This window comes from Pseudophryne corroboree, chromosome 11 (genome assembly GCF_028390025.1).
Source record: "Pseudophryne corroboree isolate aPseCor3 chromosome 11, aPseCor3.hap2, whole genome shotgun sequence".
Lineage (NCBI taxonomy): Eukaryota > Metazoa > Chordata > Amphibia > Anura > Myobatrachidae > Pseudophryne > Pseudophryne corroboree.
The window spans coordinates 79128606-79152680 of NC_086454.1; the positions used below are offsets into that span (position 1 = coordinate 79128606).

At 45.4% G+C, this 24075-nt stretch overlaps 1 protein-coding gene across 4 annotated transcripts in view; it reads right to left on the reverse strand.

Annotated features, from left to right (window-relative positions):
• The window catches only part of IMMP1L (inner mitochondrial membrane peptidase subunit 1), a 147525-nt gene that overhangs the window by 96901 nt on the left and 26549 nt on the right, over window positions 1–24075 (reverse strand). Inside the window, exon 1 of one of the 4 annotated variants that reach the window (XM_063944456.1) lies at window positions 7627–7687. The exons of 2 other annotated variants lie outside the window; for them this stretch is intronic. The gene's annotated coding sequence lies outside the window, so the exon portion shown is untranslated. Of the gene's footprint in view, window positions 1–6158; window positions 6188–7626; window positions 7688–24075 lie in introns of those variants that run through there. One more of the 4 variants, XM_063944455.1, reaches the window with a different exon arrangement.

The following is a 24075-nucleotide window of genomic DNA, read 5'->3' on the forward strand; positions in this document are numbered from 1 at the left end:
GCTTTTTTGGGAATAAATGGGTACTATAGACAGTTTATTCCCAATTTTGCGACCACAGCGGTGCCGTTGTCAGACCTTACCAAAGGGAAGCAGTCAAATATGGTGAAATGGAACCCTGATGCAGAATAAGCGTTCCAAGCGTTAAAAGTGGCTTTGTGTTCACAACCGGTATCGATAACACCAGATTTTTCAAAAGAATTTGTGGTACAGACAGATGCCTCAGACGTAGGGATAGGCGCTGTGCTGTCCCAAACCAGAGATGGGGACGAACACCCTATCATTTATTTGAGTTGGAAACTCAATGAGCATGAAAAAAGGTATGCCATTGTGGAAAAGGAGGCTTTGGCCATTAAGTGGGCACTAGATACCTTGAGATATTACCTCTTGGGTAGACAATTCAGACTAGTGACAGATCATGCCCCTTTAAAATGGATGTATGTAAATAGAGTGTAACTAGATGGTTTCTAGCGTTGCAGGATTTTAAGTTTACTGTCGAACATAGACCGGGTACACAATTGCCCAACGCAGATGCATTGTCCCGCATCTTCTGTTTGGGGGCTACAAGTGTTCCGGCCCCTAGGTCGAAACAGGGGAGGGGGATATGTGACAAGAACACTGGGATAGTGTTTGAGGGCAGGTATGTTTGTCCCAGGTTCTTGTCTTACATGTTTTAGAAAATGAAAACATCTAGGAAAATGCTTTTGTTTTGTTAGAACCTTTTCAGTTTGCTGGAAAAGCTGGATAAGGGCCCTGAGAGAGAGAGATAGGGTGAGTTCCAGACATTGGGCCCAGTTCGGATCTTTGGCCTCACAGAGGGCTAATCAGGGCTCTCAGCTGTGCAAGAGCCTTATAGGGCTTCTAGCCTGATTAATGTGTGCAGACTGCCTGGGAAGACTGCAGGATCTCTGTGAGAGAAACACGCTTCCTGATACAAGTGAGCTATACAGTGTTTACTGGAGAACTCTGTGTTTTTGTTTAGTGATAGTTAGGAACATCTTGTGTTTAGTTAGTGCCGGACAGGCAAGGTATTTTCTTTTGGTGTTTGTTTTATTTTCTGGATAATAAAACTGGCTGGGGCCAGTTGTACCACAAACTGGACTTCTGTGATTCCTCAGCTGCTGCGTGCTGCCATTTACCCCAGGAAACGGCACCTTGTACCCTTACAGTGTTACAACTCTCATATCGTCCAAATTGACCATTGATATCTTCCAGTGTGTAGGTAAAATCGACCATCAATAATATCGTTGGTTGATAATATCGTTGGTCAAGAACATGGCCCAGTGTGTAGGCCCCTTTAGTATCAAATTATAAAAGTTATATTTTTAAAAGTGACATCACCGAAAAGACATAACACATGATCTGAAAAGTGAATATGGGTCAGAAGGCCGTCACAGAGAGCTAACTTGGGTTTCAAGCTACGTGAAAAAACACTTTGCAAGATAATACAAATTAAAAACATAAAAAAATAAAAAATAGATATGCTTATATTAAGGTTTTGCTGCTCACGCACCTTTATTTATAAGCACTATGGTAGTGTTTCTATTTTCCAAGTGGCACTAGTAGCGATTTAATGCTTTCATACTTTGGTATACACCTGCAGATGCATACAAACAGCATAGTATGCTGTGAAAAAACAACGGGCAGATGCATTAGGTTAATGTTAAGGTTAAGGTTCTCCAGGTTGGAGAAGGCATAAGGAAGTGATAAACCAGTGATAAGCGCAAGGTGATAAACGAACCAGCCAATCAGCTCCAATATGCAAATTGACAGGAGCTGACTGGCTGGTGTGTTTATCACCTTGCGCTTATCACTGGTTTATCAGTTCCTTATGCCTTCTCCAGGTTAATACATCTGCCCCATCGTACCATAAATACCAGCAAGATGTACCAGCTATCCATTCTTCCTGCCGAAGATCAACTAGAGACGAAACGTGTAGAGTATAATATATGGATAGCAAATACCATTCTAAACTCTGCATACTCTACATAGGAGGGCTTCAAGCACATTCTACAGATAAATCTAATCTTTTATTACTTGGTACCATTTGCTCTAGTATTAAGTATTATTTAGTACGTAATCCCCTTACATGAGACCATTTGCGCAATATACTGCGTATTTGGCGCCCGTACATTTTCCTTACTGATAAAAAGTATTTTCAAACTGAAAATACAAATGAAACAATTTAATGCACAATAAAGAATATTTTACTCTTTGTCCACATTATTCATTTTTTTATTTTTCATTTTTGAAAACAATTATCTTCATCTAAGTATCAATTGAGAAGCGCAATGATATACAGTCGTTAATCCTTTCCTTTTTATTTTAAATCCATGACTAAAAAGTCATCACTTCTAAAACACGCTGATCCCATCAACTGGGAACAAAAGCATATGCACAAAAGAGGTTTAATAAATATCAAAGCCCCCAAGAGCCAGGGTCTCATTAAAATTATAAATTACACAAACATGGAATGAAGATTTTTAACTGCAGTGCAGCTAAGCAGATTACAGCAAAACCCCACGTTCCATCTGAGAACACATCGTGGACGGCTGAGGAGGCCGCTTGGAACCAGGAATAAAAAAAGACCAACCCCACAAGCTAGGAAGAAAGCCCTGTGATCTTCTCAGTCTGTTCAGCAGATGACAGTCAGATATGTTGATTACTCCGTTTGTGCTGCTAATCTTATAAAGACAACAAAAAAGAAACTAGGAAAAAAGTGATTGGCCCTACACGGAGAGCGCTGTGCTGCACATTACACTTTAATTAATTTCGATTTCCTTCTTAAGATCAGAATTATTAATCAACCTTCAACCAGCTGTCATTATCTGGGTCTTTTTCAGAGGGAATTATATAAAAAATATATTCCATATTAATAATTAATTAAAAAAAAAAAAAAGTTAAGATGACTAAAGCAAAAACATATAGAGCATTAAGGTAAAATGCACGGGTGGTCTTCAGTTTGCCGGCTGTCGGGATCCCGGCACATAGTATACCGGTGCCGGAATCCCGACACCCGGCATACCGACACCTTTTCTCCCTCTTGGGGGTACATGACCCCCCTGGAGGGAGAATTGATAGCGTGGCGCGTGTAGCACGCCACCGAGCCAGCAGCGTGGCGAGCGCAGCAAGCCCGCAAGGGGCTCATTTGCGCTCGGCCAGCTGTCGGTATGCCGACGGTCGGGATTCCGGCGCCGGTATGTTGGACGCCGGGAGCCCGACCACCGGCATACCATACTACACCCAAATGCACCACTTTCCAGGGCAGGTTAGGTAGGAGTGATATAGTATTTCAGCCACAGTATAGTTACATTGACTCCTAGGGGTATATTTACTAAAGTGTGGGTTTATATAAGTGCAGATGTTGCCCACAGCAACCAGATTGTAGCCACTATCTGCTAGAAGTTGCCAGATAAATAAGTAGAATCTGACTGTTGCCCATAGCAATCGTCTCCACTTCTATAAACCCACACTTTAGTAAATATACACCCTAGAGAATGAATAAAGATGGAGATATGGACTATGGGGGTGATTCAGACCTGATCGCTGGGCTGCTAACTTTGCTGTCCTGCGTTCAGACATTCGCTGCCCAGAAGGAGTGTAAATTCGCAGTGCAAGTGTGTAATCAAAAATCCACGGTGTGCAGTTTGTGCACAGCCCAGGACTTACTCCTACAGTGCGATGAGAACAGGCTGATCGGGGCCAGAGCTGACGTCACACACCCTCCCTGAAAACGCTTGGGAACGCCTGCGTTCTCCCTGACACTCCCAGTAAACGGTCAGTTACTACCCACCAACGGCCTCTTCTTGTCGATCACCTTGCGAGCGCCCATGCGATCGGAATTTTCACACTATTCTTTCACTGACCAGTGATGCTCGATAGAGCTGAACCCAATCATCTGTACAGGACATTCCTATTTCCTAGAATATTACATACCACCCCCAAAACACCAGCCACCATTTGTGAACTACAGTCCTAAGGTGTGGGATCAGTAACCTAGGCTTGCTTTTAGTTAAATGAGGGCATGGCCAATTTCTGACCCATTGTTCCTTTTGTGAAAGTGTGGAAGATTGCATGTACTGCACAAACTCAAGTTTGTGCAACATCGCACAGAAACGATCCCCCCAAACCATTTTAATGGCAGCAGCTTCCATAAAAGCAAATGATAAATAGAACAGTTAAAACAGGACTATATTTACTTTACTGATATACATACTTGGGTTAATTCAGTTATCTCGCCCCTGCATTCGAGGGAAGCGAGTTGCCGCTGCAACAGCATACGAATGCCACCAATGGTAGCCAAACACGCCCTTCCACATAGCCCAATATTAATGGTTTGTGTACGTAGCCCTATGGTGCTGCAAACAAATATCAGCAATTCCAGTGCTACCACAGGAGCGGCATATGACCGCACTTGCTCACGGCTACGAGAAATTTGCGGGTAACTGAATTGACCCCATTATGTCTAACTGTGAGCTGGGATCAAAGCAAAAAAAAAAAAAGTAACTTTGTATCTGGAACAAACCAGGTTACAATGCAAAGGATGGGCATACATTTATTGGGCATGTAGACAGGGCCGGTTCTTGGGCGCTGTGCGCCCCGGGCGACAATAGGGGGCGTGGCTATGTACAGGGGGCGTGGTCATTTACGCCCCCTGTACAGACTGAAATGATGTGCGGTGCGCTATGACGTCATCGCGCACCGCACAGTAAAGGACCTCTCCACGAAGGGAAACTAGACGCGTACGCGTCTAGTTTCTCTTCACAGCGGCAGCGGGGGGCACAGCAGCAGCGGATCTTGCCCTGGTGCGGCGCCCTGCGCCCTCCGGAAGGCGGCGCCCCGGGCAAAAGTCCTGCTTACCCGTGGCAAGATCCGCTACTGCATGTAGAGTAAATACAGTCTGCTTTTGCTTGCAGCCCACAAATGCAGGCCAGCTTTATTTTTACACTGGCATACAGATTTGAGTTTGGACACCTCCCAAACATAAATCTCTTTGCACATTTAAAAATCTCCCTTCCCTGCAGCGCAACATGTATTTACCAAGGTGCAGAGTTACTTGCTCTTGTTATGCTTTGATCCCAACTCTAAATCAGCTCTATTATACCGCTTTCAGACTTTGAGCCTGGAATGTGACGGGTCTAGCGGCTGGCAAATTCCCAGGACTCAGCCCCGATCCTAGTAAAGAGCAGGATTGGGGACCCGGGACTTAGGCCGGGTTGTTTGCTATCTCACACTAAGCAAAATCCCAGGTTACTGCATATGCAATAACCCGGGATTTTGCATTCTAGTGAGAATGAGGTACTATTGGTAAATTTTCTTGACTAATTAGTGTTCCATTAGATAATTAGAAGCACTCACAAACTCATTCTGGCAATATTTCGGAAATAAATAAACAAAATTCTATCCATTCATTCCTAAGAGATAGACAGAAACTTATACCCCTTTTCCACTAGCTCAAAAAACTTGGGTAAATGCACGGGGGCGCGCACTTACCCGTGTTTTTTGTTAGTGGAAAAGGGTCCCCCCGCAAAAACCCGGATCAAGTGACCAATGAATCCTACCCGGGTAGCTACCTGGGTAGGACACGGGAATGATCCGGGTAGGGTTGTAGTGTAAACAGAAGCCACTCCCGTTTACACTGTATGGAAGGGTGCGCTGGGAGATCATGTGATCTCCCAGCGCCGCCCCTGCCACGTCACTAGCCGGTTGGTGAGCGCAGTGTAGAAGGAGGCTCTAGCACGGGTCGCAGCCGTGTCAGGCTCCCGTCTGCGACCCGTGCTAGCTAGTGGAAAAGGGGTATCAATGATCTCATTTCTTGCATCCCCTGACTCTACACGGGGGAGGGGGGTTTAGATGAGCATGCCTTTCCTTATATGTGATAATGTGCAATATAACCAGAGCCTTTAATATATCAATATTCTTATAGAATGTGAACTATTACAGAAACTACATTTTTACATGTTTGCCATACTATTTTAGAATAGCTTATTATTTGTGGTTATTTACCCCTCCAATTCAAGCATTCTGGAAGTCTAAAAAGAAAGAGGGCTGCTAACAAATGTGTTTTAAGAAGAGAACTGCAATAACAAACATAATTCTCTCTTTCTATTTTCAACACATTAAGGAGGATGGAATTAACAGATAATAGATGGAAAACATACCATAAGTATCTTTGGTCTTTCTTCAATTTTACTTTAAAGTAATAGAAAAAAAAATGTTTCAGGTGACAATAAAAAGTTTTTCTAAAACTAAAGAAATGCAAAAACTAACCACACCCGATTTACACACATCAAAAAGTAAATTACGACCATATTCCAGTTATTAAAAGCCCCACGCTAAAGAAATTAATAAAAAATAAATAAAAACACACAACAAAACCTGTACACGAATATGGTACAAAATATGCCTAAAAATAACGTTATCATAAATATGTGAATAAAAGGCAATTTGCTTCCAGTTCTGACAGATGGGATTGGCCCTTACAGGATACCCTTTTCTATTTTATTCTCTCCAGTATATTCCCATTACAAAAAAAAAAATTCTAATTTATAACAAAACACGACTTCATACTATATTCTACTGAAATATTTCACTACCGATGTAATTTTTCCCCCAGTAGTGTTGATATATTTAATAACACCTTAACCAGTAAATCGCAAATATGAGCAAAGTAGAGGGAAAAAAAATTAAATTAAATTATTTATTTTATGTAGTATTTTTGGATTTAAATTAAGTAATAAAAATAAATAAAAACATTTTTTTTTTCTCATTGATGCAATCCATCCAAATAACATTATGGAAAATAACATGTGAGCACCAACACAGCATGTACAAAAAACGGAAACTTCAATTGCGCCTTCCAAGGTGCTCCACCTTGGGTCACACAATTAAAATGGCTCATTCTCTGCTTGCAGTATGAGGAGTCCCAGCACTACCAGTAAGAGAAGATCTGAACTCTCATCCTATTCTGCCAAGTAGAAGGGAAAATGAAGTCATCTTCTCTACGATCATAATTCAAGGCTCATGCTGTTCAATGCTTACAGACATCCCCAGACCCAAATACCTTGTTTCCAGCACTCAGCATGACCACCACAGGAAGCTAAGAAATGTCACATGACCGAGAGTCCCATCTAGTCAGCTGACTCAATGGCTAATCCGATTTGCTGACCGTACAACATTAACCCTTTTAAGGACAATTGTCTACAGTGCCAAGCGTGACAGGCCGCTCTGCCTAAGAAGGGGTTAATTGGCACAACCCAACGCCACCGCATTCCAGAATTGATGAGGGAAGAGGCTTTCGGAGAGTATAATGGCAGACGCCAGTAAGAAGATTAGGAATGTGAATGCGATTGATGACAAAGCAGTTTTCTAATTGTTTTAACAAAAGATACCATGGAACCAAGAAAGAAAATGGACGACATAAATGATAACACAGATAATACTTTTATTTTAAAGAAAACAGATAGGAGATTTCATGGCAGACGAAACGTGGCGCTGCATTAATCCCTGTGAAAGCCAAAATCACACAACAGTATGGAACGCAAACAGTGGGGCGATCACAGCAATGTAAACAGATTTGTAAAAAGGGCGAGTACAGTTCATACTGACATTACTCAATGAGACACTTACAATTAATCCTGTATAAAATTCTGAACAGGAACTCGAATGCTCCAGACTTCTAATAAAGCCACTATAAAAGTTAGGAAAAAAATTCAGGCGTCAATTGCCAGTTTTGCCAAAAAGGATGATACAGATGTGTCCACTTATATCTTTTCTATTTTGCTAAATTTGGCACAACATGTAAAACACGGCTAAGCTGTTTTTCATGAGTAGCGAGTGGATTGATTTCAAAAATGTTGTTTGCCATAATAGAATATGTATAAAATAACAAATTAAAGAAGCAAGTTAAGAAAAATCACAAGGCATGGCTAAATCTCTGAGTCTATGGCATGCAAAACCAAGCCATACATGGCGGGATATAGCAAAGATGTATGTGTATGTGGACACATCTGTAAGTGAAAACAAATTTTATATATATATATATATATATATATATATATATATATATATATATATATATATATATATAAAACGAAGAATAACGAGGCGGCACTCGGAGACTTGCAAAAACTTCAAACGTGTATTAGGTGCTGTCAACGTTTCGGGGACCACCTCCCCTTCGTCAGGAACGTTGACAGCACCTAATACACGTTTGAAGTTTTTGCAAGTCTCCGAGTGCCGCCTCGTTATTCTTCGTTGTACATTGGGGTGACCCCCCGGAGGAAGGCACCGCTGCAAGTAGGTCCTAAGGGACGTCTGGAGTGCCGGAGCTGTGAGTTGTATATATATATATATATATATATATATATAAAAATAATTTATTTATTTTTATTTAAAATCTGCGGTCGTAGACATTATTATTAAAAGGACCAGTAAACCTTAAATTGTTCTATAAAAGACTCCACTGGTTTAGTAAATATTTTACATGGACCTACTCTGGCCAGACTTTACAATGGGATTGTTTCTACCTAATCATTACGTAACCAATCAATTCAGTATGATTACTAGAACCAAATCAAAAAACAGTTTCCTGTGTAAAATCTTAATCTGACACAGAATAAAAATGAATAAAGAGGCCATATTTTAATCATGAAATTAAAGTCCTACAATGATCTTAATTGTGTATGCACTAAAGCGTCTCTTTCGCCTCTGTCAGATGAAGGTTATACGTATAAATGTATGTAAGAAAGTGTTCATCTTTATGATGAACAAGCCAACTGGTAAAGAAAAAAGAAAACAGAAGAAAAAACCCACATAGCTCCTGAGTGTTTAGCCAGTCAGTTAAAGTTTGCTAGGTGAAAAAATAAATCTATATGCCCCCACATAACGACACTGGAGCACAGTCAACCGTCTTCATTTAAGCGGGCTGATCTCTGGATCTGTGGAAGGGGCCATGAGGTATTATCCCCAGAATCTTTATTTTTTTCCAAAAACATCAATTGTGTGTGTATGACCACGCCCACCAGGTGGCATGCCCACTATGACAAGAATAAACACTAATTAAAAAGGGGTAGCTACATCCTTTGTTGTGTATGTCACCAACATTTTGGCTTACGGACTTTATGCTGGGCATACACTATACAATTATCTGGCAGATCATCTGCTAGATCTGGCTGGTTGGAATGAAAAATAAGAATTTACTTACCGATAATTCTATTTCTCGGAGTCCGTAGTGGATGCTGGGGTTCCTGAAAGGACCATGGGGAATAGCGGCTCCGCAGGAGACAGGGCACAAAAAAGTAAAGCTTTTACCAGATCAGGTGGTGTGCACTGGCTCCTCCCCCTATGACCCTCCTCCAGACTCCAGTTAGGTACTGTGCCCGGACGAGCGTACACAATAAGGGAGGCAATTTGAATCCCGGGTAAGACTCATACCAGCCACACCAATCACACCGTACAACTTGTGATCTAAACCCAGTTAACAGTATGATAACAGAAAGAGCCTCTTAAAGATGGCTCCTTAACAATATAACCCGAATTTGTTAACAATAACTATGTACAGTATTGCAGATAATCCGCACTTGGGATGGGCGCCCAGCATCCACTACGGACTCCGAGAAATAGAATTATCGGTAAGTAAATTCTTATTTTCTCTATCGTCCTAAGTGGATGCTGGGGTTCCTGAAAGGACCATGGGGATTATACCAAAGCTCCCAAACGGGCGGGAGAGTGCGGATGACTCTGCAGCACCGAATGAGAGAATTCCAAGTCCTCTTTTGCCAGGGTATCAAATTTGTAGAATTTTACAAACGTGTTTTCCCCCGACCACGTAGCTGCTCGACAGAATTGTAATGCCGAGACCCCTCGGGCAGCCGCCCAAGATGAGCCCACCTTCCTTGTGGAATGGGCCTTAACAGATTTAGGCTGTGGCAGGCCTGCCACAGAATGAGCAAGTTGAATTGTGTTACAAATCCAACGAGCAATCGTCTGCTTAGAAGCAGGGGCACCCAACTTGTTGGGTGCATATAGTATCAACAGCGAGTCAGATTTTCTGACTTCAGCCGTCCTTGAAATGTATATTTTTAAGGCTCTGACAACGTCCAACAACTTGGAGTCCTCCAAGTCGCCAGTGGCCGCAGGCACCACAATAGGTTGGTTCAGGTGAAACGCTGATACCACCTTAGGGAGAAAATGCGGACGAGTCCTCAGTTCTGCCCTATCCGAATGGAAGATTAGATAAGGGCTTTTATAAGATAAAGCCGCCAATTTAGATACTCTCCTGGCGGAAGCCAGGGCCAGTAACATAGTCACTTTCCATGTGAGATATTTAAAATCCACCTTTTTCAATGGTTCAAACCAATGGGATTTGAGGAAATCTAAAACTACATTTAGATCCCACGGTGCCACCGGAGGCACCACAGGAGGCTGTATATGCAGTACTCCTTTAACAAAAGTCTGTACCTCAGGAACTGAGGCCAATTCTTTTTGGAAGAATATTGACAGGGCCGAAATTTGAACCTTAATAGATCTCAATTTGAGACCCATAGACAATCCTGATTGTAGGAAATGTAGGAAACGACCCAGTTGAAATTCCTCCGTCGGAACACTCCGATCCTCGCACCACGCGACATATTTTCGCCAAATGCGGTGATAATGTTTCGCGGTGACTTCCTTCCTTGCCTTAATCAAGGTAGGAATGACTTCTTCTGGAATGCCTTTCCCTTTTAGGATCTGGCGTTCAACCGCCATGCCGTCAAACGCAGCCGCGGTAAGTCTTGAAAGAGACAGGGACCCTGTTGTAGCAGGTCCCTTCTCAGAAGTAGAGGGCACGGGTCGTCCGTGACCAACTCTTGAAGTTCCGGGTACCAAGTCCTTCTTGGCCAATCCGGAGCCACTAGTATTGTTCTTACTCCTCCTCACCGTATAATCTTCAATACCTTTGGTATGAGAGGTAGAGGAGGAAACACATATACTGATTTGTACACCCAAGGTGTTACCAGTGCGTCCACAGCTATTGCCTGTGGATCTCTTGACCTGGCGCAATACTTGTCCAGTTTCTTGTTGAGGCGAGACGCCATCATGTCTACCATTGGTCTTTCCCAACAGTTTATTAGCATGTGGAAGACTTCTGGATGAAGACCCCCCTCTCCCGGGTGAATATCGTGTCTGCTGAGGAAGTCTGCTTCCCAGTTGTCCACGCCCGGGAAGAACACTGCTGACAGTGCTATTACGTGATTCTCCGCCCAGCGAAGAATCTTGGCAGCTTCTGCCATTGCACTCCTGCTTCTTGTGCCGCCCTGTCTGTTTACATGGGCGACCGCCGTGATGTTGTCCGACTGAATCAACACCGGTTTTCCTTGCAGGAGTGGTTCCGCCTGGCTTAGAGCATTTTAGATTGCTCTTAGTACCAGAATGTTTATGTGAAGAGACTTTTCCAGGTTCGTCCATACCCCCTGGAAGTTTCTTCCTTGTGTGACTGCTCCCCAACCTCTCAGGCTGGCGTCCGTGGTCACCAGGATCAAATCCTGTATGCCGAATCTGCGGCCCTCCAATAGATGAGCCTTTTGCAACCACCACAGAAGATATACCCTTGTCCTTGGCGACAGGGTTATTCGCAGGTGCATCTGAGGATGCGACCCTGACCATTTGTCCAACAGATCCCTTTGGAAAATTCTTGCATGGAATCTGCCGAATGGAATTGCTTCGTAAAAAGCCACCATTTTTCCCAGGACTCTTGTGCATTGATGTACAGACACCTTTCCTGGTTTTAGGAGGTTCCTGACAGGTCGGATAACTCCTTGGCTTTTTCCTCGGGAAGAAAAACCTTTTTCTGAACCGTGTCCAGAATCATCCCTAGGAACAGCAGACGTATCGTCGGAAAACAGCTGCGATTCTTGGAATATTTAGAATCCAGTCGTGCCGTCGAAGAACTACTTTAGATAGTGCTCTTCCGACCTCCAACTGTTCTCTGGAACTTGCCCTTTTTAGGTCGTGCAAGTAAGGGATAATTTAGATGCCTTTTTTCTTTGAAGAAACATCTTTTCGGCCATTACCTTGGTAAAAAGGCCCGGGGTGCCGTGGATAATTCAAACGGCATCGTCTGAAACTGATATTGACAGTTCTGTACCACGAACCAGAGGTACCCTTGATGAGAAGGACAAAATTTGGACATGGAGGTAATCCTTGATGTCCAGGGACACCATATAGTCCCCTTTTTTCCGGTTCGCTATCACTGCTCTGAGTGACTTTATCTCGATTTGAACCTTTTATGTAAGTGTTCAAAACATTTTAGATTTAGACTATGTGTCACCAAGCCGTCTGGCTTCAGTACCACAATATAGTGTGGAAAAATAATACCCTTTTCCTTGTCGTAGGAGGGGTACTTTGATTATCACCTGCTGGATATACCGCTTGTGAATTGTTTCCAATGCTGCCTCCCTGTCGGAGGGAGCCGTTGGTAAAGCAGACTTCAGGAACCTGCGAGGAGAAGATGTCTCGACTCTCCAATCTTTACCCCTGGGATAATACTCGTACGATCTAGGGGTCAACTTGCGAGTGATCCCACTGCGCCCTGAGACTCTTGAGACTACCCCCCCACCTTGAGTCCGCTTGCACGGCCCCAGCGTCATGCTGAGGACTTGGCAGACGCGGTGGAGGGCTTCTTTTCCTGGGAAAGGGCTGCCTGCTGCAGTCTACTTCCCTTACCTCTATGTCTGGGCAGATATGACTGGCCTTTTGCCTGCATGCCCTCATGGGAAAGGAAAGATTGAGGCTGAAAAGACGGTGTCTTTTTTAGCTGAGATGTAACTTGGGGTAAAAAAGGTTGGATTTCCCAGCTGTTGCTGTGGTCCCCAGGTCCGATGGACCGACCCCCAAATAACTCCTTCCCTTTATACAGCAATACTTCCATCTGCCGTATGGGATCTGTATCACCTGACCACTGTCGTGTCCCTGACATCTTCTGGGAGATATGGACAACGCACTTATCTTGATGCCAGAGAGCAAATATCCCTCTGTGCATCTCACATACATATATATAGAATGCATCCTATTAAATGCTCTACATGAATAAAATATTTTCAGTCAGGGAATCCGACCAAGCCAACCCAGCACTGCATCTCCAGGCTGATGGCGATCGCTGGTCGCAGTATAACCACCGTATGTGTGTATATACTTTTTAGGATATTTTTCCAGCTTCCTATCAGCTGGCTCCTTGAGGGCGGCCGTATCTGGAGACGGTAACGCCACTTGATAAGCGTGTGAGCGCCTTATCACCCTAAGGGGTGTTTCCCAACGTACCCTAATTTCTGGCGGGAAAGGGTATAACGCCAATATTTGCTATCGGGGTAACCCTACGCATCATCACACACTTCATTTTATTTTATCTGATTCAGGAAAAACTACAGGTAGTTTTTTCCACTCCCACATAATACCCTTTCTTGTGGTACTTGTAGTATCAGAAACACGTAACACCTCCTTCATTGCCCTTAACGTGTGGCCCTAATGAGAAATACGTTTGTTTATTCACCGTCGACACTGTATTCAGTGTCCGTGTCTGTGTCTGTGTCGACCGACTGAGGTAAATGGGCGTTTTTAAAACCCCTGACGGTGTTTCTGAGACGCCTGGACCGGTCCTAATAGATTGTCGGCCGTCTCATGTCGTCAACCGACCTTGCAGCGTGTTGACATTCTCACGTAATTCTCTAAATAAGCCATCCATTCCGGTGTCGACTCCCTAGAGAGTGACATCACCATTACAGGCAATTTCTCCGCCTCCTCACCAACATCGTCCTCATACATGTCGACACACAGCACACACACCGGGAATGCTCTGACAGAGGACAGGACCCACTAGCCCTTTGGGGAGACAGAGGGAGAGTCTGCCAGCACACACCAAAAACGCTATAATTATATAGGGACAACCTTATATAAGTGTTTCTCCCTTATAGCATCTTTTATATATATACAATATCGCCAAAATCAGTGCCCCCCCTCTCTGTTTTAACCCTGTTTCTGTAGTGCAGTGCAGGGGAGAGCCTGGGAGCCTTCTCTCCAGCTTTTCTGTGAGAGAAAATGGCGCTGTGTGCTGAGGAGATAGGCCCCGCCCCTTTTACGGCGGGCTCGTCTCCCGCTATTTTTGAAGTTAGGCAGGGGTTAAATATCTCCATATAGCCTCTGTGGGCTATATGTGAGGTATTTTTTGCCTCTAATAAGGTTTTTATTTGCCTCTCAGAGCGCCCCCCCCAGCGCTCTGCACCCTCAGTGACTGTTGTGTGAAGTGTGCTGAGAGGAAAATGGCGCACAGCTGCAGTGCTGTGCGCTACCTTTATGAAGACTCAGGAGTCTTCAGCCGCCGATTTTGGACCTCTTCTCTCTTCAGCGTCTGCAAGGGGGCCGGCGGCGCGGCTCCGGTGACCATCCAGGCTGTACCTGTGATCGTCCCTCTGGAGCTAGTGTCCAGTAGCCAAGCAGCAAATCCACTCTGCACGCAGGTGAGTTCACTACTTCTCCCCTAAGTCCCTCGTTGCAGTGATCCTGTTGCCAGCAGGACTCACTGTAAAGTAAAAAACCTAAGCTAAACTTTCTCTAAGCAGCTCTTTAGGAGAGCCACCTAGATTGCACCCTTCTCGTTCGGGCACAAAATCTAACTGGAGTCTGGAGGAGGGTCATAGGGGGAGGAGCCAGTGCACACCACCTGATCTGGTAAAAGCTTTACTTTTTTGTGCCCTGTCTCCTGCGGAGCCGCTATTCCCCATGGTCCTTTCAGGAACCCCAGCATCCACTTAGGACGATAGAGAAATCTGGTAATGAATGAGAGCAAATGACAATTGACCATTTGCTGCCAAACCCTGGAAAATGGACAAAACCTGTCATTCATACAAATAGGTTAAATCCGTGATCTAATCAGTTTGTCTGAACAACAGGTTTTGTACATTTTCCAGTGTTTGGGAGCAAATGTTCGATTGACATTTCCTCTCATCCATTACCAGATTTTCTTTACAGGAGGAAGGCTGCAGATTATTACCAGTTATTTATATAGCGCACACATATTCCGCAGCGCTTTGCAGAGAATATTTGCCCATTCACATCAGTCCCTGCCCCAGTGGAGCTTACAATCTATATTCCCTACCACATGTACACACAGACACATTCAATCTAGGGTTAATTTTGTTGGGAGCCAATTAACCTGCCAGTATATTTTTGGGATTGTGGGAGGAAACCGGAGTACCCGGAGGAAACCCACGCAAGTACGGGGAGAATATACAAACTCCGCACAGTTAGGGCCATGGTGGGAATCGAACCCATGACCTCAGTGCTGTGAGGCAGTAATGCTAACCATTACACCATCCGTACTGCCCACACCATCCGTACTGCCCGTACTGCAGATGAAAGTTTTGGGAGCCAGAGCTTGGCTGTGTTGCCTTGTAGGACTTATGCATGCATACAGCGCTTAGTGGCAGGGAAATCCATTTTGTAATCTCTGTTCTGAGTCAATACCAGTGAAGCAAGGTTGTCCCTCAGATGCTAGATTACCCCAGAGGTATGAACTGGGTTGCTAGATTGTTGTGTGAATGTCACCAGCATTTAGCATTACTGCTTGCTCTCAATGCTGTCCTGTGTACCGTGGCCTACCCTATTGTTCCTGAACATATACCATTAACATTGTGTGTGCTGAATAGAGAGATATTATTCCAGCAATCAAGTCAGAATTGACCGTTCCATGTACTTACCAGCATGCTGGTCGTGGGTGCTGGGCTGAGTGCTCTGACATCATGATTCCAGGTCTAAGTCCCTGCTGCAGTCCAGGATCACTTCTCAAGCCTATTCTCCTGCTTGTACCTTCCATTCTGGTGTCTCCACCTAAGTGTCCGCTGTGCGCCACCATTTTGGTCCCAGTCAGCTGATCGCAGAAGAACCAACCAAGCACCAGTTTCTGGCCATATCCAACAATGGACAATAAAGGTGATAAAAGGCCAGAGCAACGCTGGTTTTCAGGGGTCTTGTGGCTCCAGTTACCAAGCCTCCGTGTGTATCTGCCCAACACTTAGCATCAGCCTTGCTTCCCGGTTTACGTTGTTTACCAAGCTATTCTGGATCCAGCCCGGATCCCTGTACCAAGCTATTCCAGTTCCAGCCAAGAACCCTGTACAAAGCTATTCCGGTTCCGGCCCGGATCCCAGTAAAAAGCTGTTCCGGTTCCAGCCCGGTTCCCAGTAACAAGCTATTCTGGTTCCAGCCCAGATCCCTGTACTCAGCTATTCCAGTGCCTGCCTTGATGTACATATCCAAGCTATTCCAGTTCATGCCCGGATCCAGTATTCAAGTTATTCCGGTATCAGCCGGATCCTGTATCCAAGTCAATTCAGTTCTGGACTCAGTTCATAATACTCACTGGAGATCCTATCGACCTTCATCCTGTACTTCAGAAGATCCAGTGAAGTCCCAGCCATACGTCCTTATCTCGTCAGTACTCTAGTCTTCTGATGTAATAGTATCACTTCAAGCTTGTACCAAATCCAAGTATCTCCTAGCCATCTCCACTGGTTCCGATTCTCTATGAGAAGAAATTACATACGTCCACCTAGTTTCATGCGTGCTAAACCAGCATCCGAACCAGACAAGATTTCTCTAAACCAGACAAGTTCCTGAAAACCTGACAAATCACTAATAATGGAAATTGTGAAGTAATCTATTTTTCCTGTTTCTGCTCTGACTGCCTGGTTATCAGACCCAAGACTTTCTCCTGACCACAATTATAGTCCACTCCTCGGCATTAATTCTTTGTACTACTTTGACTACATTTCACAGAGAGACAATGGGCCCGATTCAGACCTGATCGCTCCTGTGGATTTTTGAACAGTGGGCGATTATCGAACTACTGCGCATGCATATGCACCGCAATGCACACCCGTATTGCCAAACAGCGACAGGATGGTGCTAAAATTTTGATTGCACAGACGTTCACAAGGTGATTGACAGAAAGAGGGTGGTAACTGCCCATTTTCTGGGAGTGTCAGAGAAAACGCATTTGTTCCAAAGCGTTTTCAGGAAGGGTGTGTAACGTCAGCTGCGGCCCAATCAGCCTGATTTCTTCACACTGGAGGAGTAAGTATTGAGCTACACACAGACTGCACACACTGCATGGAACAGGAAAAACATTCAATGGTGAGTGAGATGCAAACGGTTTTGCAGCTGTGACTGAGGGGATTTTTTGCACAGCGTACGCACACTTGCATGGGACGGATTTTCACTCCCCCTGGGCAGCAACTATCTGATCGCAGGACAGTGTAATTTGCAGCACAGCGATCAGGTCTGAATCGGGCCCAATATCCTGCTTTTTTTAGCCAATTGCTAACGCCACCTTGGACAATTAGCACAGCTACCAAGCTGTAATTACATTGGTTTTGGTGGCCTGTGTTGGTACACTGTCACGGTTTATACGTTTAACCTCTGTATTGCCACATGCTACTGTAGTCCAATGTCCAAAGCATAGGCTGCACAGTTCTCTGTAGTGGGGATGTAGTCATGTGACTGGAATACCAACCCCTGCAGTGTACATTACAACGGACATTTCAATCAGTTCCTTTGCATAAGAGAAATAGAAGTTTTCAGCGTTTGAAAAGTGTATCACCAACAAAGAAGAAAAAAGGCTCAGCGTTTGAAAAGTGACCAGGTGAGTGCACCGGTGACTCAATCTAGGTTTCCCTGAACTTCAGCGTTGCCAGGCTAAAGTCATCAGTGATCCAACACCTGCTGATGTTAATTTGTCAGACCACTTGTAAAAAGTATAATTTCATTTATTAACATTGGAACACACAGTAATAAAACAAACTAGTTAATAGACAAACAGAGGTAATAAGGCCCTGTTCGCAAGCTTACAATCTATATGGAAATATGCATTAGGTTGCACTTACTTGTGTATCAATGTTTCAACCAGATTGCAAAGGATCTTGGTAGGTTGTATGATAAAGTATACAGCAATGCAAGGAGCAACCACTTTCCTGGCTACTATATATGATTATTTTTATTTCCGGGACGCTGAGGATCATACCCCAAATCTGGTACAAGTCCCGGTAAATTCAGGTCGCATAGCACCCTATCTTAAACCCAACCCTAATCCAGCCCCAAAACCCTATCCCTAATACCCTACCTCGGTTATTCTGATTTAGGGCCTAATTCAGACCTGATAGCAGAAGCAAAATTGTTCTCTAATGGGCAAAACTATGTGCACTGCAGGGGGTAGATATAACATTTGCAGAGAGAGTTAGATTTGGGTGGGTTATATTGTTTCTGTGCAGGGTAAATACTGGCTGCTTTATTTTCACACTGCAATTTAGATTTCAGTTTCAACACACCCCACCCAAATCTAACTCTCTCTGCACATGTTATATCTGCCCCACCTGCACTGCACATGGTTTTACCCATTAGAGAAGAATTTTGCTGCTGCGATCCGGTCTGCATAGCCATCTGTGCCGAAGCCTGGATAATCACTAAAATCTGCACTATTAGTGTGCCTTCAGGACCAAGGTTGGGAATGACTGCCCTAAACTAACCCTAATACCCTAACCCTAGAGGGCAGACTGGATGGGCTATGTGGTTCTTATCTGCCGTCAAATTCTATGTTTCAATGTTTACTTCTTTAGCTCCAGCATGCTGCACAGTGTTCTACAATTAAGAACACAGCAATAAAAAGATACTGTGTAAAAACAGACAGACAAAGCGGTAAGAGGGCCCTCCTCCCAAGCTTTATACATGGAGGTTAAAGTGCCACATATAAAGGCTGATTCAGTTATGAGCGCGATTCGGAACTGTGCCAGAATGATTATAATGGCAGCACATTTGCCTCAAGCCCCATAGGGGTGTGCAGGAAAATGAAGAATGTTGCTTTACCATAATGCTGCGTGATGTGTGCAGCTGCACATTGTGACCACACATCACTTGTACTGAATCAGCCCTTTATACTGCAGTGCTTAAAATAAAGGAAAAATAATACTAAATTGCACAGAACAAGGTACTAAAACAAATGAACAAATTACAATTTTACTTGCAGTGGAGAGAAAAACAAGTTTTATGGTAAGAACTTACCTTTGTTAAAACTTTCTGCGAGGTACACTGGGCTCCACAAGGATAGACATTGGGGTGTAGAGTAGGATCTTGATCCGAAGCACCAACAGGCTCAAAAGCTTTGACCTTCTTCCCAAGATGCATAGCGCCGCCTCCTATATCACACCGCCTCCGTGCACAGGAGCTCAGTTTTGTTAACCAGCCCAATGCAGTAGCAAGTAAAAGAGACGACAACTGCCAGTTGCCACAAACACCACACTCTCCCGACAGGAGAAGTGTCAGCGGCTAATGCCATACCAACCCAAAGAAGCTAAGTGCGTCAGGGTGGGCGCCTTGTGGAGCCCAGTGTACCTCGCAGAAAGAGTTTTAACAAAGGTAAATTCTTACCATAAATCTCATTTTCTGCTGCGGGGTACACTGGGCTCCACAAGGATTGGACAATGGGGATGTCCTAAAGCAGTTCCTTATGGGAGGGGAAGCACTGTAGCGGGCACAAGAACCCGGCGTCCAAAGGAAGCATCCTGGGAAGCGGCAGTATCGAAGGCATAGAACCTTATGAACGTGTTCACCGAGGACCACGTAGCCGCCTTGCACAATTGTTCAAGGGTCGCACCACGGCGGGCCGCCCAAGAAGGTCCAATGTACCGAGTAGAATGGGCCGTAATGTGAGCAGGAGCTGATAGACCAGCCTTCACATAAGCATGTGCAATCACCATTCTAATCCATCTGGCCAAAGTCTGCTTGTGAGCAGGCCAGCCCCGTTTGTGAAACCCAAACAGAATAAAGAGAGAATCAGATTTTCTAACAGAAGCAGTTCTCTTCACATAGATACGGAGAGCCTGTACCACATCCAAAGACCACTCTTTGGGAGACAGATCAGGAGAGACAAAGGCCATTACCACAATCTCCTGATTAAGGTGGAACGAAGAAACCACCTTAGGCAACCCTAAGAACCGCCCGGTCACGGTGAAATATCAGATATGGGGAACTACAAGACAAGGCACCCAAATCCGACACTCTTCTAGCTGAAGCAATAGCCAGCAGAAACACCACCTTAAGGGAAAGCCACTTAAGATCAGCTGAACCAAGAGGTTCAAACGGAGACTCTCGTAACGCCTCCAAAACCACCGACAAGTCCCAAGGAGCCACAGGCGGGACATAGGGAGGTTGGATACGCAACACACCCTGAGTAAAGGTATGCACATCAGGTAAGGTCGCAATCTTTCTCTGAAACCACACCGACAAGGCAGATATTTGAACCTTGAGGGAGGCCAGACGCAGGTCTAAGTCCAGGCCCTGCTGAAGAAAGGCCAACAACTTGGCTGTACTAAACTTGGAAGCGTCATAATTGTTAGATGCGCACCAAACAAAGTAAGAATGCCAGACCCTATGGTAAATCCGAGCAGAAGCCGGGTTCCGGGCCCACAACATAGTTTGAATGACCACCTCAGAAAACCCTTTAGCCCTCAAGACGGAAGCTTCAAGAGCCACGCCGTCAAAGACAGCCGGGCTAGGTCCTGGTAGACACAGAGGCCCTGAACGAGGCGGTCTGGGCATTGTGGAAGTAGAATTGGACACTGACGATAGGCCCTGCAGGTCTGAGAACCAGTGCCGTCTGGGCCACGCTGGAGCTATGAGAAGCAGAATTCCTCTTTCTTGCTTGAACTTCCGATTTACCCTGGGCAGGAGAGAGACCGGAGGAAACACGTACGGCAGCCGAAACCTCCACGGCACCGCCAGCACATCCACGAATGCTGATTGAGGATCCCTTGTCCTTGCTCTGAAGACCGGAGCCTTGTGATTGTGTCGAGACGCCATCAGATCTACATCTGGAAAGCCCCACTTTTCCACAAGGAGTTGACACACTGCTGGATGGAGGCCCCACTCTCCGGCATGTACGTCCTGACGACTAAGAAAGTCCGCTTCCCAATTCAGGACTCCCGGAATTAATATTGCCGATATGGCCGGTAGATGGCGTTCCGCCCATTACAGAATCCGTGAGACTTCCTTCATTGCCAAACGGCATAGAGTGCCGCCTTGATGATTTATGTAAGCCACTGTGGTGGCGTGTCAGACTAACTTGAACAGGACGGTTCTGAATTAAATGCTGGGCCAGGTTCAACGAATTGAAGACCGCCCGCAATTCCAGAATGTTGATCGAGAGGAGATTCACCGGCCCTGAAGGGAGTGTTGCTCCAGCACCGCGCCCCAACCTCTTAGACTGGCATCTGTCGTCAACAGGACCCAGTCGGATATCCAGAAGGGACGGCCCCTGCACAATCGTTGGTCCTGGAGCCACCAGTGCAGCGACAGACGGACCTCCGGAGTCCAGAGGGCAGGAATGGAATTGAGCATACTCCACCATGTCGAAAGCTGACACCATGAGGCCCAGCAACTGCATCGCCGAATATATCGACACTTGCGGACAAGAAAGGAAGCAACGAATCTTGTCCTGAAGCTTCAGGACTTTCTCCTGGGACAAGAACAACCACTGGTTGTGAGTGTCCAATAGCGCTCCCAGGTGCACCATGCTCTGAGCAGGGACCAGGGAGGATTTCTTCCAGTTGATAAGCCACCCGTGGGCTTGCAGAAACCGGACAGTCATATTCAGATGACGTAGGAGAAGTTCTGGGGAATTTGCCAGGATCAACAAGTTGTCCAGATACGGCAGGATCCTGATCCCTTGACGGCGGAGTACCACCTTCATCACCGCCATAACTTTGGTGAAGACTCGCGGAGCCGTAGTTAAACCAAAAGGTACTGCCCGAAACTGGTAATGGAGGTTGCCAATCGCAAACCTCAGGTACTGCTGATGTGACACTGCTGTAGGAACATGCAGGTAAGCATCTTGTATGTCCAGGGAAACCATATAATCCCCAGGTTCCAAGGCCAGAACTATAGAGCGAAGGGTTTCCATACGGAACTTGGAAACTTACACAAACCTGTTCAATGCCTTGAGGTTGAGAATGGGCCGAGAAGACCCATTCAGTTTCAGGACTAGAAACAGCGGAGAATAGTACTCTGAGCAAGAGGCACCTGTACTACGACTCCTGTATCCAGGAGGGTCTGTACCACCGAGTGTAGAGTTTTCATCTTTGTCTGGGCCAAAGGGACGTCTGTCAGGCAAAATCGATGAGGGGGACGGTTTTTGAAGGCTATGTCATAACCTCGAATGACGACTTCCCGTACCCAGGCATCTGAAGTGGTCTTCAACCATTCCTGGGTATACCCTAGAAACCGTCCCCCCCACCCTGGGATCCCCCAGGGGGAGGCCCGCCCCATCATGCGGCAGGCTTATCGGTCTTGGAAGATGACTGACAGGCAGCCCAAGCTCTTTTGGGCTTTGGCTTACCAGGTTTGAAAGTGCAGGCCTGCTTGTGGTACGCCTGACCTTTTGCTTTACCTGAAGGACGAAAGGGGCGAAAGGAAGTACCTTTAGCCTTCGACACAAAAGGAGCGGTACTTGGCAGACAGGCAGTTTTGGCAGTAGCCAAGTCAGCCACTATCTTGTTTAAGTCCTCCCCAAACAGAATATCTCCCTTGAAAGGGAGTACCTCCAGGGTTTTTCTAGAGTCCAGATCCACAGACCAGGATCTCAGCCACAATATCCGGCGAGCCAGGACTGTAGTAGAGGCCTTGGCTGCTAGAATACCGGCATCAGAAGCCACCTCTTTAATATAGTGAGAAGCTGTGACAATATATGACAAGCATTGTCTAGCATGGTCAGAAGAGATTTCAGCTTCCAACACTAGGGCCCATGCTTCAATAGCCTCTGCAGCCCATGTTGCTGCAATAGTGGGCCTTTGTGCAGCACCCGTGAGGGTGTAAATCGTTTTCAGACAACCCTCCACACGTTTATCCGTAGGCTCTTTTAGAGACGTGACGGTAGTGACAGGTAGAGCTGAGGAAACCACCTTCCTAGCCACATGCGAGTCTACTGGAGGAGGCGTTTCCCAATTTTTAGACAGCTCTGGTGCGAGGGGATAGCGAGCCAACATCTTCTTTTGAGGCACAAACTTCTTTCCTGGGTTTCCCCAGGATTCCTGACGTATATATCCACTAGGTGGTCAGAGTGAGGTAAAACTTGTTTAACCACCTTCTGACGCTTGAACCTATCTGGTTTCTTAGGAGGGACGGATGGCTCTGGCTCATCCGTAATCTGTAGAATCAACATAATAGCCTTCAAAAGATCAGGAACATCCACATGTGAACTACCCTCCCCATCAGCAGTATCTGTGTCAGAATCTGTGGGGTCAGTGTAAGCGCCATCTTCATCAGACGAGGTGTCAGTGACAGCAGTGGATTGTGAGGAGGTAAGAGCTCGCTTAGAGGACCCCATGGTCTTAGGCGAGCGAGGACTTTTTAGTAGTCAAGGACTGGTTCAATTTCTTCAATTGAGCAGACAAGTGATCTGCCCACGGCGGGTTAGCCGCGGGGACCACATACGGTTGAACCGGCATAGGAGGTCCCATAGGGGGTGTTTAGTAACTAGCGTATTTAGAAGCGTGGAGAAAGTAGCCCACGGTGGGTTATTATGGACCCCCGTTGCCACAGTCCCACTGGGGGGCAAGGAGCCCCCAGAACCAGAGCACGCAGCTGCTATAGTCTCCTCATAGGGATCCGTGGCTTCAGCAACACCGGCAGTGTGTTCAGCCCCAGAACCGTTACCTTCAGAAGCAGACATGCTATAACTTGCAATATCAGGTAACACAGTACAATTGTCAGCAGCACAATACCTCATACCCAAACCCCTGCGCAGTGTAGTCAGCACAAGCAGAGATACAGGAGAGATATGGTGACTAAAATCACAGCGAAAAATACGTATTAGAGTATATATTGTGAATATCCTATATTATTATAAAACCTGACGCACCAAACCCCCTCAGGTTATAGAATATAGGGATAGCAAGGTGAGTGAGAGACACGCAATTGAAATCACTCAGCAAGCTAATGCACACACATATAGTCACAGTTATACAATACAGAGGTTATTACTAACAATAATACTGCACT